The sequence below is a fragment of the Myiozetetes cayanensis genome, unplaced genomic scaffold, assembly GCF_022539395.1.
Source record: "Myiozetetes cayanensis isolate MyiCay16 unplaced genomic scaffold, myiCay2020 scf1, whole genome shotgun sequence".
NCBI lineage: Eukaryota > Metazoa > Chordata > Aves > Passeriformes > Tyrannidae > Myiozetetes > Myiozetetes cayanensis.
The window spans coordinates 29198431-29215176 of NW_026086604.1; the positions used below are offsets into that span (position 1 = coordinate 29198431).

A 16746-nucleotide genomic window follows, 5' to 3' on the forward strand; every position below is an offset into this window, starting at 1 on the left:
CGGTGGCAGCGAGGTCCTTAGGACGTAGGTGGGTTGCCTTTAAGGGCTAACGAGCCCCACCTGCCCGGGAGTGGCCCTGACCGGGAATCGAACCCGGGTCTCCGCGGTGATAGCACGGCGCCTTTACCACTAGACCACCAGGGGCTCAACACCTGTATGTAGCCAGATAAACATTTACATGTGCCCCTACTGGTTATACCTAAAACAGAATGAAACACCGTGGTTGGAACTGTTATATCAGATATTTTGCTGGCATCACAGCCTATTGATGCCACATGGAAGATTTTGTAAAACCAGCACAGGTCCAGCATACTTCACAAGGAGCACTCTGACCTCCCGAAGCACACTTCTGCACCTGTCATGTGAAAGGTAAAGGACCGTGGTCTTCAGAGAAGTCTCAACTGCATCCCAGATGTTGCAAACAAAATTTCTGTGCTTGAAACACGGTCTAAAATTGTCTCCAAGGATAATTATTGTTAATTCTCCCAGCCCAGTTAGCTTAAATCAGCTGTCAGTGTTTGGTTTTGCTACAAACCACCATCAAGACTTTTTCCTTGCTTTCAAATTAAATAGTTTCCTTTCAGATTACATTGGGCCAACACCCAGGATGGGCCTTCTACCAATGATGTGTTAGTCTTATGATCTGTGAGTCTGAAAAAGGAGTTTCATAGTAGTGGAAGCAGGAATTTTCCAGCTTTCCAAGAGAATGACAGCAGTACTTGTTTTTTAGTTCTAATAGGCCTTGAGAAGTCAGACCTTCGAACTGAAAGGCTATTATGCATGGAAAAGCTATTATGGGAAAAATGTAAGACGTTTCTAAAATATATTAGTCACAAAGTCAAAGCGGTGTTTTTCCCCCTTAATATTAGTGGAGCTGTGCTTGGTACATGCAATCATATGAAAAAAGAGTATTGATACAGTTAAAGAGCATCCTACAAGTTTCGAACTTATTGTTCCTAATGCAAAATATGCAGGAGGTTCAAAATGCATGACAGTTTCCTGTGGGATAGTCAGTATACCTTTTTCTTTATCACTTAAAACAACATAGCTAACTCGAGTTTGAGACAATAAAACCTTTATCACACTCATCCCAGATAATTAGAAATTAATTTTTGATGATGCACATAAACACACATACACAAAAGAAAGAGGAAGAAAAGATTATTGACAGAAAAGAGAAAAAATACAAAGTAGTTTAGGGCTCGGCAAGAATGAAATCAGGCTAAGTGCTGCAGAAATGACACTGTTCCCAATGCAAAGGGCAGTGTGAAAAATAGATATGTAGAGATGTTGGTAGAGCAGGAAGAAGATAAGGTGGTACACACTGGTAATACACTGCGTGTGCAACTGAGGTCCCAAAGGAGTAAACCATGATGCAAGGATGACACTATGCATACTCCTGAGGGAGATGGCATTTTGGAGTGAAATTCCAAGCTTCAGGCAAGGGAAGAAATGTTTCTGACAGGTTGGGGCATTTCAGGGTTGAAGCTTTTTAGTTTTAAATAATAGCTGCTTTAAAAATGCTCAGAAATGTGGAATAATTTAGGAGGAGAAATGGGTTACAGATGAGGTGTCTCAGTGTGTATGCTCATCCACAAAGTACGTCACAGTTATCAATACCCAGCAGCCTGTTTTGATCTGTAAAAGATATTTAGGAGGTGGATTTTAGTATATCAACTCACACTCTGTATCAAACAGTTAAACTGCTTTCATGAGAGGGTAAACACTTCCAAATTCAAATTGTCTCCTCTTTTACACATCCTCTTTGCAGAGCAGTTTCTCTGACTCTTCCTTTGTGACTAGCCTTTTATCTAGAGCACCAGAAACAAATGGAAAAGCCCTAGAAATAAACTTTGGGAGAAAAACAGAAACAGTAACCATCAATTTCAGCAAGAAATTACCCAAATAACAGAACTTTTTGAACTGGATAATTTCTCACAGTAGTGACAAACCACAATAGTCAAACCACAGGAGAGCTATGTCCCAGTCAATTGACAAGCTAAGAAACACAGTTGTTTTGGAAAACTACTCCATCCTTGGAGTAATACTACTGAGATCAGCAATGCTACAACAAAGATGGATTTGGCCTACGTTCTTCCCAACTCTTTCCTCTCATCACCATTTTAATAGGAAACAAACAATGTTTTTAAAGCTTCAAACAAATTCTATAAAGGATAAAAACGAGTAAAACCCCTGTGTTTTTCCTGTATCTTTGTAAATATTTAGACTTTTGTTTAACAATATGACCTATCTCACACTAAAGAAACTTCACAGGCTCTGCTCGTGCCATTGGCAGCTGAGTATCTTTGTGGCAAATCGAGGAAATAATCCTCACCAAAGACTAAATGCTAGATGAAAAGCTGGAGGATGAGAAGTGTGAATGAGAGCCTGGTGTATGTTTTAGCACCAAAAAAGAACAACTGGTGCTCGGAAACAACTGCAGTAGTTGATCAAGCCCAGAACACTCTGACGCAGCCCAGGCAGGCTCCCTGCAAGGTGAGCACATGAGAAATGAAACCTAGCTGAGCAAGGGATCAAAACACAGGACTGCAGTCAGACCCTGCAGCTTGTGACAGCAGCCACTGCCTTTCTGTAGCAGATAAAAAGCTTCCTGCAGTCACCACCATCCCGCTGAGCCGACTCTGCCTGGGAGCTCCCCATGTCTCCCTGTGTAGCGGGGATTTCACCCTCATCACAGACACACTTACATGGGCTACAGCTACTGACCTTCCCGGTCCTTCTCCTGACACAACCCTGAGTGGTGTGCCGTGGGAAGGACACTGCACACACAGCTGGCTACCTGACAGCCAGGGACTCCCTGGCACAAGCGGAACAACACTGCCCTCCCCCACTGCAGAGAACTTGCATCAAATGTCCTGTTTCTTTTGCCCCATTAATGGCAGAAAGGGACCTGCGCCAAAATTAGAAAGGGTTGTCCTGTGACTGTGTGTTTGTCATACGTTTCCTTATTTCAAGTTTTCTCCAATGACTAATACCCTCTTTAAGAGTTTCAAACAAAAGTAAGTTATTCTAAGATGTAAACTGTTGGACATAGCAAGAACCATTTAGAAGTATTTCATTCTATGGGGGTATAGGAAATAAAAAAGGAAAAAATCCCTCAACATTTATATACTTTAACTTTTCAGAAAGAGGGAGGGGAAGAATCTAAAGTATTTCAAATCTAATTTTGCGAAAAAAATATTCAGTGATCTACTGCCAAGATAAATGCCTCTTTGGCTTTAACTAATTAGCACTACTGCAGGGTTCAGTAGTGACATTTCAGCAGTAATTGATCCTCTGATGCAATTTTTGTGTATTTCAAACCAGCCAATACATCCAGCCAAGAGGTTTGTGCAAGGACAGAGGCTGGCAGTCAGCACAGAGAAGCTGATCACCACCTGAATGTGACCTTGGATCCCGGGATGCCACCAGCAGGAGCCACTAGCACTAAGCATTCTTGAAAATCAGACCCCTAATCCCTCCGCTTTTATCACTTTATTCTCTACTGGCAGGTAGCAGAGTTAATTTAAATTCAGGTAGTGACTGTCCAAAACCAGTGTTTTTATATACTCACACAGAGAATTGGGAACTTCCTGGCTTGCTCTGAAATTAGTATTTCATTTCAGATTTTGTGCTGACTTGCTGGGGAGGGCATGTGGCATCATATTTTCACATTACTTCACACTACATACAGGGTAACTTAGTTACGATACAGGTTTTTTTCTCTTCTAAACCCTAACGTGAAAGGTTTTAATGTCAAGCAGCATGAAGGCCAGAACAATCCAAAAGTCACCATAGCTCCCACAGTATGAGTTCAGCCACAACAGACATCCCATCTGTATTTCATGGTGTACCTTAATAACAATCAATAACACATTAAAGTTAGCACTGAACAATATAAAAAGAGCACACTACAAAGAGTCAATTTCAGTTACGCCTTAGCCTTGCAGACCAGGTGCAGAAACAAATTCTTCTATTTTGCACCAGTAAATGGATGTCTGGGGTAAATATTTGCAGATAGATGGTTAATTAGTTATTTCTGTTTTCAGGCTCAGCAAATAGTTAACTGCCTACAGGCATTTGCACCCCAAGTCGCTCTGTAGAGCAGCACATGTGGGAAAGCAACAGGAGGAAGCTATCTGAAGAGACAGAAAGGTGACATGGGGGTAAGGGGATGCTTCTTTCCTCCACTCTCCTAATATTAGGGGAAATTAATTCTGCCATGGGGTAATTCAGAGCTGGAGTTTTTAGCTCTCAGCTGGCTATGCAGGAAGCACCCTAACCACTTAATGCAGGCACCTAAAACAGAGGCAAAACAACTCATGGATTGGAAACTGACAGATAGAAAAGAAGCTAGAGTAACTAACAGGCCATTTACCACAAGTTACCGCTGTGTCTTCTAACATCAAACTAGGTCTGATCTTGCAGAAGTCATAAATGAATTCATGCCAGGCAAGAGCAGCCAAAGAACCATCAAGAATGCCAGATAGTTTTCAAGATAGCTGAGAATGCATAAGAAATTCACTACTGACAAATAAATCCAAGAAAATGTATATTAGAAGGAATACTTTGAATCAATCAAACACGTTACTGGTGTCTAAGTTAAATGCAACCACTCTAGGACACTTCAGCATCAGTATGAAGTGGGGGGCGTGGGAAGAGACATGTAATGAAAGGCAACATATTTCCAGCACAGAATGCAATAGCATTTGTTTAAAGCAGATTATATTTTTGGATGCACCGGGCATGGGACAGTAAGATCATACAGTTCCACTGAGAACAGTGTGTTCAGTTCTGGAATATCTATGTATCTCAAGAAAAATACAGCAGCGGTAGAGGAGTTCAGAGATCAGTGACAGGATTAGCAGAAATGTGGAAAAACTTCCACTAAAAGCAGCTCTGAATAGACTGAAATTCTTTGGTGCATTAAACGTGTAAATAAAAGAGAGGCATGATAAAAGGACCATAAAATAATCACAAAGATTATTATGAAACTATAAAGATTATGTAGAAAGACCACAAAGCGAATAAGAACACATGATCTTTTTTGTTCTGTTACCAGATGAATAAAAACAAACAAAACTTAACAAATTAATGCTAGAAATGTTTTAAAGCTGAAAAAAAATATATTTATATGCAGGTTAAATTGACCTGTTGAACTCCTTCCCACTACATGTGATTGAGCCAAGATTCAGTTTATAAACTGATTTGATGTTTGTGTACCTATAAGGCTACCCCAAGACCGCTTTGGGGGAAAAAATATACACTTGAATTCATATGATGTTAGTTCATTGTTAAGTACAGAGGACATATGAGAAGAAAAAGAATTTTCCAGTATGAGTAACATTATTCCATATTTGCCCATGAAATTATTTTTTTTTTTGCTTTGCTCTGAGAAGCAACTGTTGTTAGCCAGTCTGTAGCAAAGAGATTAGATAACGTGGACTAATGGTATAATTTGCTGTGATAGGACAATGATTGCATAGTTGGCCTATTAATGTGTTGTTGCTTTTAAAATCGCATTCTCTTCTGTTATGGACAGCCACTGCATGAAATGTACTTAACTAACTTTATTTGCAATGGAGTATTTTTCATTAGGACAGGCTGGAAAGATATCTCATGATTAAGTGACTCAGAAAGAGCTCCAAAGAAAAAAGAAATATTCTCTACACCCAGACCAAATCCTGATAATTTCAGCCCTAACAGTGTCTATAAGAAAATTATGAGTAACCAGGAGAAGGAAATTAGAACAAAAATGGAAACCCAATCTTTACTATGGCAGACATATATAGACCTTTGGACAACATTATAGAAGGTGATGTAGCAGCTTGGAATATGTATGGATGCACATAGTTTTTAAATTTTGATTATGATCTTGGGAAGTGTGCACTTTTACAAGTACACACCCCCACTTTTTTGTTTACCTTCACTGCACTCCCTATGTGAGAAACCCGGTCTCCAAATACTGTGATTTCCTCCCTAACAGTAGTGTTGAATAATATCTCTCTCTGTGCTCTTGCAAGCATGAACAACTTCAGACTCCATCTCTAACTCATTCTTCCCAATACTGTAATTCATCCCTCCCAATTATGGGCACTCTATAAATACATTTAAAGACAATTTCTTCACATATGTATGTCTTTCTGTCTGCATATGTTTAAGTGTTACTCTTAATTATAATTCTATAAGGTCCATTTAGACTGTCAAATGTACTGGGGGTCAATCTTTCACTCACCTCTGCTTGGTTAGAGACAAATTTTTTTTTTTACCAAGGCCATGCTCTGTTTCCTAGTCCAGACAGTATTGATATTACCTTCTAAATCTACAAGGACAAACAACTACTAGAAGTAAAGGAGAAATTTGTTTAGTTCCTGTTGTGGACACACAAGGCACAAAACCTTTGTATCTGGAGAGCATAAAAGCTCTGGGATGTACGCCTAAACTCTGTAGCATGAGATTTCAAAGTTCTACTTTTATTGATTACCAGGTCAACTCCCCTCCATTTCATAAAAATTATTACATAATTACATATTACAGAACTCTTCAAAACCAGCATAGCTCTTGTCCTTTGTATGCCCCAAAATGTTCTGTTTACCCAGAACATGTTACCTTATCATGTTTGGTATTTTTGAGGTAGCTGAGGCCACAGAATTTAAACTGTTCAGTGCAGAACCCCTGAAAGAAAAGAAATACCCTACCAAGGCTTCTGGATCCAGGTTCTACGCGTAACATGTCGAGTCACAGATGATCCCACAAACCTATTTTTGTTTTACAGAAATGAAAAAAAAAAAAAATCCGAGACTACAGTGTCAATGAAAGAGCAAATCCTTTCTCAAAAAATACCTGTAAGCAGTCCTAATGACGAGTTACAAAGATTTTCATTCCTTGACTTCTATAAGTCACAGAAATTCAAGTGTCATGAAGATATTTTTGAAGCCTGACACACTACAAAACATACCAGTGGAGATAGGAAAAGAGAGACAGAGCACATTGACAGCATATTCAATTCATCATGACCTATGAGACTATCTTAGTAAATCAAAAAGTGACAAAGGATATCCACAGCCTAGGTACAACACCTACTACTGAGATGCATCTGCAACAGGGTTAGTCCCAGGGGACTAACACTACAGCAGTACTTTCAAATCTGCCCAAACTCTAGGTCAGAAATTTGGTAAAATTAGTCCTAAACCATTTTTTGTGGCCTGTGATCTTTGTCATCTGAGAACTGACTTCAGAAAATCTTGCTCTGATATATCCCAGCAGGGTCCTAACTTCCTCCTGGGTCAAAGATTTTGAGTCACAGAAGTTCCTGAACAAATAAGGACATAAGGTTTTCAGAAACACTCTCAGTTTGGCCTTGTTTTTTTTTCCTAATTTCCAGTCATTCATTAGCTTCATACATATCTGCAAATGCCAAAGGGTGTTTCCAAAATAGTAACATCTAGATACTAAAAGCTGTCTCATTTCAGTGGTAAAGCAAGCCTTTTTCCATGCTCTCATCACTAGCACACAAAGAGCAAGAATACCAAGATCCTCCTCAGACTTTGTTTCATTGTTCTAGTTGTAAAAATATCAAGCTTCTGGTCATTCACAAAGTCTTTATTCAATTAGAAAACTACTTTTTTTTTTTTTTTTGCCTCAATCTATTTTCCATAGAGCAAGTTTTTGTCTAGGTTACATAGAAAATAGGAACATTGTTGTATGAATGGTATGAAGCTGCATCAGGGGAAGTTCAGATTGGACATTACTGAGAGGATGATTGGTCACTGGAATAGGCTACCAAGGGCAGTGATCACAGCACCAAGCCTGTCAGAGTTTAAGGAGCATCTGGATGGTACTCTTACTCATATGGTGTAGTTTTAGGTAGATTTGCGAGGAGCAGGGAGTTTGACTCAATAATCCTTCTAAGTCCCTTCCAACACCAGAAATTCTGATTTTATGAATAAGAAGTGTCCTTCCTTCTCTTTTTCTATCAGGACCCAGAGTTTTGAATTTAGTATGAGGATAATATCAGTCATACCTGTTATGATTCTTGAGCTACTTGCAGCTTTTCAGGATTTTCCACAGAAAATACCCTCATTCTTAATAAAGTTGTTTGGAGACAACTGACCTCCCCCACCCAAGAACTAATATAGGCCCAAACTTAGGGCCTAAAGGCCTAAAGCTTAGAATGTCAAAGGAAAAATTTCATATATGTAAAAAAAAACCTTAAAATGAGGAGACATAGACCATTAGAATTGCCCTATAAAGTTCTGTTAAGAACAGTTTCCACTGTAGGCCTTTGTTTTAAACAGGGTCATCACAACAGGATTGCTCTTGAACTTTCTCTGACCTATAGTAACCTATTTTTCTGTAAAAGGTTGGGTACAAACTATCCCTGAACACCAGATTCTGTGCTGTCTTTATGTTTGGAGGTGGCTCTATGGTTCTTTTCTCCAGTAGCAGCCTAAGGAAGTGTATATTCATCTTTGGGAGAGGTTACAAGGGAGAACAGAGACTACAAATAAACACTGTCTTTGGGTAGAACCCTGAACACTGTCTCTATATGCTGGCACACAATCAAGTAATAAACCTACATTAACAAACTATATAAAAGTAGTTACACAGTCATGTAATTTAGACATGAGAATCATGTGAACAGTATGGTTTGATTAACACTCTAAGATAACAATTTTAAATAGAAAAAAAAAAAATTTTTAGGTAAGCCAGGCAGTCAAATGCTCTCTTTTGGAATGAGGTTAGTATATTACCAATCACGGTTTTCACTAGCAATATGTAGTTTCCTACTCATGCATATAGTCAAGGAGTATTGCTCATACTCCTTGTATATGACAAAACCATTTTTTTCATTACTGTAGCTGCTACTGCAGTAAGATGCCCAAGGCATGGGAATCTGTGCACTTCATCATTCAAGGACTACCTTTGCTCAATTTTTGTTTCCTTCAATGCCCCCTGCCTTTAAAAGCTAAGGATTATCTTAATGCCTTCCTTCCCACTGGGAGAGTAGAACATGCAGCTTCCCCCGAGGCTATGGTGCACAATTCTCTGCTTATCTGTCTGCTGTAGAACTGCAGGGTTGGCACCTTCCGCTGCAGACCAAGGGGGTCACTTCCATGACATCCTCCTTCATGGCTGTCCACAAAGCAAAGGTCTTGCAGTTCTTAGCAAACCTTCACTTTTTTTATATATCAGCATGAGGTTGTACGATGATCAGTCTGAACTATCTGCCTGGTTTAACTACAGCAGTCTAACAGGCAGACTATCAGGATCAAAAAATATTACAAGCTATCACTTGTAATTTATGGTTTATTAACATAAAAATTGTATTTGTGTTTAATGTAATTAGTATCTATTTCATGTTGTACTGTGTTGTATTTTACCCACAAGCACATATGGAAGTTTATCCAATAAAATATGTCTCCTGAATTGTGCCCAATTCTTGTTGAAACTAACAGAAATTGCCTTACTCAGCATTTCACACCAGCCTCTTCACTATCCTTCCTTATCCTTTTCTGGAGTATTGCTCCAGTGATACCCCAAAAGAGAAAAAAAAAAAAAGAAATGCAGAAAATTAATTTGTCTGTCTAGCAATATAGGCACACATAGCACCAATACAGTCTTAAGAGTTGTGTATCAAACAGCTCAAATCTCAGTCCCGTGCAAATGAACTCTCTGAGGTTTTATTCCCATCAACTCTCCTACAATATCACAATTCTGGCATTTTGTCTGGATGAACTATCAAATGCATAGACCAAGGGAAAGTTTCTTCTAAATCACTTAAAAAAAGCAATAGCAAACCTGAATTACACATATGCATATCAAAATACAACTTCCCCGAAGTGTCTCAGTCTTTTTATTTTTTTTTACTACTAATTTTTAAATATGTGGAAGAGAGCGTGGAGAAAAATCTCACCTGGGAGAGTCTGGCAAACTAATTACAATTCTAGAGAAGACACTTGTAGTAAGTTGCATAATATTAGCTAAAATCTCCTAAGGGTAACAAGAAAATCTATGTTGCAAGGCTGGGAAGGAGTGGCTGCCAAATCCATAGCTGCACTCCCATTGCACATCCACACACGCACTCCCATTGACATAATACTCTCATATACACTATACACTGCATCTCTACTTTGAATCTCAGTTAGAAATAAATACATATTTCTCTTAATGTAAGAATGAAAGAACTCCAGGCATAAAAAACAGCTGTTATACAGCCATTTTTTGTGCTGAGCACACTGAACAAATGAGGCTGATCCTCTTTCTATTGCTTTTGCTCTCCTCCTCAGTCACTTCTCCTGCTCTCCAAGAGGAGCTACTAGGTTGGCTCCTCTGGGCAGGCTGCACACTCGAAGAAGTCATGTCCAAGTAGTCTAGTACAGCCTCTTTAAATAGCAGCCTTATACAATCTCACCCAGGACAGCACACAGACTGGGATTCCAAACGGCATTTCAACAGAAGAAAACACAGGGACTCTTTAAACAGCGATTTGAGAGCACCTTTATGTTTTAGTGGAAAGCTGAATACAAAGTGTGCTATTTTTTTACAAGAACCATTAGGCAGGACCATCTGAGAGAGAAATATCTGAATATCAAATTAAATATACATTAAATATGTGGAAATTATTTCTCTACTATTTTATTTTAAATTTATAATGAAAATAATAGGTTTGAAATTGTTATTTTTCCGGCCAACAAGTTTTTGTTTGTTTTTAATAAATGTACTTGTCTATCGTGTACAAGTACATACAGTAGGCATATACGTTATGGATATCTTTAACTACACAATGCATGTATATCTGTGATTAGACAGTGTGTTCTTTGAACACTAGTGTCTCTTTATACATATAAGCACAACAACATAATCTGAATCACGGTAACTAAAACTTGCAGTGTGAATTAAATTTCATAAAATATTTAAATGCTTAAATGAACATAAGTACTATAAAAAATTAAAAAGTATCCTCTATCCTCTATATCATGAGGTTTGTGTTGAGGAGCAAATTAGAATAACTTCTGTTTATCACTGAAAACAGTTTTCTTCACCTAAACAAATAACCAGAATAAGATTAAGCAAAGCACGGTTTGGCTCCTCAGATGTGCAGACATATTCCAATTTCCTTTCCACAATGATTTTTATGCAAATCAATGCTGCACAATCTCCTGACCTCTTTTACCGTCATACTGGGACAATGACAGTTCAATAATTGGACTGGCACATATCTAGGATATTTGATTTTATATTAAAAAGTTAGAGCAGGACAATTGAAATGAAAAGAATGTGACTTTCTGTTAATTCCAGGCTGATCAAGTACCAACATTTCATGTCAAACAGAGCAAAGCAAACAAAGTGATTTGGGCTGTGAGTCCATTCGTCCCCACATGCATATACTTCACACCCCCCCAGTTGTTAATTCCTAACAACGATGCTTTCATCCAGAACGAGGATAATGAGAAAAAACCAAGCAGTGTTCCTTGGGGAACTGTTACACTAAAGTTACCTAAGCACTAAATCCCACTTGTGCCTCCTGCACGTGATAAAGATGAGCAAAGCATTCAATATCCCTGGCTGATTTAAAATCCAAATATGCAAACAGCATTATGGAACCCAGACAGACTATTCTGCTTCGTTGATGACAGATGCAGAAAAAGAGCTGGTCTAATTAAGTTTTTGACTTTGAACCAGCAGAGAAGTGGACACCTCGCTCTAAAAATGCAGTGCAGAACCCCAGCTGACGAGCAGGTGCTGCACGGTATTTGCATTTCCTGCAGAGGATGCTAGCTAGCAGGACCAAGCAGCTAACCATGAAAATTCTTGGCCCTAAGTGACCCAAGGACAGACTATAAATCCAGCCTATAAAATATAGTAAAAGCCCTGTTTGTTCTTCCACCCTTTCAATATGTGATGTTATACATTTGTGATTATCTCATTTTATTGGGCTCTTTAGAAAGATGTTTATGATCATTTGTGGACAAAACAAAGGCTCATTGTAAACTCTCTTTTAAATAAGTTGGAAAGTCAATATGAAACAAAGGGCACCACTTTCATGACTGCTTACATGCAAGTTATGCTTGTGTGTGTAATATTACAAGGCATTTCAGCAAAGGGATATAGTCCTAGCTAATTACAAAGCTAACATATAGTAGTATTGCATTAGCAGCCCAAGAAATTCCTCTTGAATTGCATACATCTGAAAATAGAAAGACATGCCTGTGTGGAAACTTAATTATTTTGGCAGAAACTGTGAGGGCCAGATTCTCAGAAGACATAAACACAAAAGTCTGCTTTACACTCCCAAGGATCTCATTCTTTGTTTATTCAGACAACCTCCATCAGATAAAACTTACCATTTGGATAGACTAATTTGCCTTCTTATTTATAGTATCTGCAGCTAAGTAACACAATTACTGCTCGGTTTGTGAGTAGGGAACAGAATACTGCTAATCTACAAATACAAGGTCTGAAAGAGACAATCAGTGTGCTCTGCCAGGTTAAAAAAGTTAATGCTGTTGCATTCCACCCTAGGCAAAGAAGACAAGCTTTTTCAAGAACAGTTCTGACTTAAATGCTTTTTTATGGGTTCAAAGTAAAACATTATGGTAAAAAAATGAATACAGCTTTGTTTGTTTCTTCAGCAATAGACATAGGGGTATTCTGTTTTTGAGCCCATATGGAAAGACCATCAACACTTTCTGCTACAGGGTCCTTTGCCAAAATACCATATCCCACATGCCTTTTACCTTAAAACATAAAAGGAAAGGTGTTGTTCTGGTCAAATAAAGAAATAATTTTTACTAGCATACGTCTAAAGTTAAAGCTGCCTAAATCCTGCCAAAGACATTACAACACCATCTGCAAAACAGATTTTCATTAAATTGATCAGTTTAAAGTTAAGCAGCTAGGCAGATGATGCTTTTGAGCTAACCTTTAACCTTTAACCTTCTTAAACTGAAATCAGGTCATTCCTTTGGGGTAATATCTTTGCCATTTGAGAACACGAGAGGTAAAGTGATCTACCCAAATTTAACTGGCAATCATAGCATTAATAGTGTTATGGATCAATATTTTGTCAATAAAGGGAAAACTAAGGTAGTTTTCACATAGCTGAGTATTAGTCTGCTAACTGCTGCCTGTCACTTTCCCTGAGCTCCTAAATAGTTGGATATATGATGTAAACTGCAGTAAACATCCAATATAAAAGCACTATTAAAGCTATTATCAGCAAATTGAATAATATTTTTGATAGACTAACTTCAAATATTTATTTGTGATTAGAAATTGATAATGCCATTCAGTTACTTGATTAAGTAAGCTCTTCAGCCATCCCAATTTACAAAAAGGTAACCCCTGTATGTATTTATTAATAAAAGTATTTGAAAATTATTTTATAAGCACGCAACATGATATATGCCGTTCCCTGAATCAAAAGCTATTTGACCAAGCTACAAAATGGCTGCCTTAAAAGCAGTTCCAGCTATATGCACTTTACATCCACAGAGACAGATCACTGTCCTGCCCCAGCCTCCCAAATCTGCAGAAGCTGAACACTTCCTCCTGCAGAATGGAAATGCACTCTGTTGCTATAGAAGCTTTCTCTGTTTACTTATGGAGTCACTGAATGCTTCTTGATGGATGCTGCCAAGAACTTGCAACTCTTCTGTGGTTTAATTTGCTTACATCGAGCTCCACAATTCCAAACTTAAGTCTTTGGGAAATTCATTTAGGCCAAGCTGAGTTCACTCAGGGTAAGGCCGCCTTTGTTCTGGTTCCTAGCAGCCGCATTACCAACACCATTTGAATACTGCACTTCTGTAAGGAACAATCAGGCCATTTCTTTTTTAAATAACTTAGAAAACAGCTAAAGGTTTCACTTTGCCACATTTAGAATCTAACTCTAAAAGGGACGTTTCCGTACTGCCTAAAATTATACAGTTTCAGAAGAGAAGCTCTGATGTTCATGGTTGCTTTAAAAGCCATGGCTATGAAAAGACATCCTTTCATTCCATCAGCACAGGAAGAGAAATAAAGCTGTTACGGCAACATTTATAAAAAGAAAATTCATAAAACAATAACATTTAAATAAACATAAATGACTAAGGAAAAACTTTGAGGTACTTGACAAAGCAAAGGAGCAAAGTCACAAATTCTTTTTCTGTGCTTTAAGATGGTTTTTGTATTAAAGTTTTTATTTCCAAACCATATTCACAGCACCTTAATTTTAAAAGAGTTAAGAGGAGCTGCTTGAATATAAACACAATTCATGAATATTCAATATCACTCCCAAGGCATATATCTATTATTCATGCAAATTAATGTTCATTTTTTCCTTAGGTGCTCTAAAAGTTTATCTGATGTATCAAGAGAAGAAAAGTTTACAAATCCCTTGGTGTCAACAGCTTGACCAAGACCTGACAAAACTATCAAGTTAGCTAGCAAATAACAGATTTCAAAATCTCATTTATTTTCACCTTGAGGCCTGAATGTATACCTGCAATTAAGAGTAAAGTTTTCTGGGTGATGTACAGAGGCATTACATTCTGTTATGAAGCACACACATCCAGAACATTTTGGTCATTTGGGACATACTGTAGCACTGCACTGCCAACCCCAAGTCTTAAAAATTAATACGAATACCTCAGCTGACATTTTAAATGAGACATTCCTCTCCTTCAAATTAGCCTTAAAATGAAATTATATAAAAACAGTGTGTGTGTGTATATGCTATCTGCTTTCAGAGAGTTGTTAAACCTAGTGAGGTTTAAATGCTCAAGCTTCTCTAAGAAGTCACAAGGGACAGAAACTTTTCACATTTTTAACTATCCTTCTGTAAAATGAAAATCCGTGTTACTACATGTGCAGCACGTATTAGGTCAGACCAACCATTTGAATGTGGTTGAACACCAGAAAAATATTATTTCCTGCTCAAACTAGAGGTCTGCTGATACCTTTCCATATTTATTCTAACAGTTTATGGAATCCTTTTGCACCAGGATGTCTTTAACTGATACAGAGACTGGAACTCCAAAGGCTACTGGTGGTCATTTACTACTTATGATAACAGCATCACATAGGCACTGCTGTGCTATTGCTCCATCTAACAAAACAGGATCTGGCAAAGAAGCAGATTCAGCAGCAGGACATTCTTAGTGATGAGGGCTAAGAGCTCATACTCGCTCCCTTAGCACTCCACGTCAAATATTTTGTAGAACATGCTGCAAACTGAAACATATTTCGTCAAGATTTCTCTAGGGATCGGGTTGAGTGAGTGAAGAGACAGTACTGTTTTGAGTAGATGGTTTATGTAACTTCATAGCTATGCCTACAGCTTTTTTTTTTAAAAATAAGCAGCTGGCCTCTTATTTTGAACAGTCTCTGAATGGAGAACTGAAGCCACCTGAGAAAGCTGCTTGCCTTCCCATCTCCTATTCTATCATTCCTGTCTGTGACACCATTTGCAGTAGTATCTCTCTGAATGGTGGCATTATAAAACACATCATTTAAATGATCCAGATTAACACTCAAAAAAAGAGATGGTGACAAACATGGATCATTAAAAAAAACGTGACTTAGAATGTGTCTGCACAATCAGTGTAACTGTAGGGTGCAAGGAATGGCTTCACAGATGGCAGGAAGCAGGAACTTCTAAAGCGAGTTTTGCCACTAAGCTAACTGTGTCACTAGACCCTCAGCTCTTTTTGCACTTTCACAACATGACTTTGGATCTTAAAAAAAAAAGGAAAAAAAAACCCAGCTCACAAAAAAACCCAACACCCATCTAGAATTAGGGAAAAATGCAATTTAAATAAAATACATTATTAAATTAACAGAGCAGCCAGCACTGTGGGACAATATAATAGATCAAACCTCATGTTTCTGCCCTTCTTGTTCATAGAAGATACACCAAGGTTACAACTATCAGGTTATAAAATGAAAATCCATGTTGTTGCATGTGCAGCATGTGTTAGCTACGACTAACCATTTGAATGCAGTTAAACACCAGAAAAATGTTATTTCTTCCATAAACTACAGGTCCGCTGAGACTTTTCTGTATTCTGTGTGTACACGGTTTCAACATGATTAGAAAACCAGCATAGTTGCTGTAATCAGCAGATGACTCCTGATAGTTTAGTTATCACAGATTTCTAGTATAAATCAATAGATAACACTTGCAAAATGGATTTTCTAATCATATTTAGAGCTTGTTACAGTGACTAATGGTTTGCAATATTTCCTGAATTTTTATATCCCTTAGACAAAAGAAGTTTTTAATAAGTTACAAAGTTTTCATCTTGGAAATGAATGTGTTATATTTTGTACATGAACCAAGACAATCAAGCCAATCCAGTAAACACACTGCAGAAAATAAGTTACCCCATAATTAGGGTTTGGAAAAAGTCATGACAAGTTGTGTAATAAATGGTATTCATCACTCCCACATATTCATTATATCCACATAGTTTTTTCCAGTAAAGATAAAAATATAGTTGCCATTCTACTAACATATTTATCTACACCACACCCTTTCATGTTTGTGAAAAATCATTACTGGCTTGGAAAAGAAGGGCAGACAAAAGGATGACAGTGCTTACTTTTGAATATCCTTGGTAATAATGTGGCACGTTGCATGTGCTTACTGAAAATACCAACATAAAATAACTTGGCTGTGATAGATTATGGTTGCAAACAGATACAGATGCCAGAAAGTGATCTCCTTCCCTAAGCATGGAATGGAAAAATCATAATTTT

General features: G+C 37.9%; 1 protein-coding gene across 3 annotated transcripts in view; it reads right to left on the minus strand.

The window, feature by feature from the left end:
- ZFHX4 (zinc finger homeobox 4) overlaps positions 1 to 16746 on the minus strand; it is a 149645-nt gene that overhangs the window by 104674 nt on the left and 28225 nt on the right. The gene's annotated exons all lie outside the window — the stretch shown is intronic.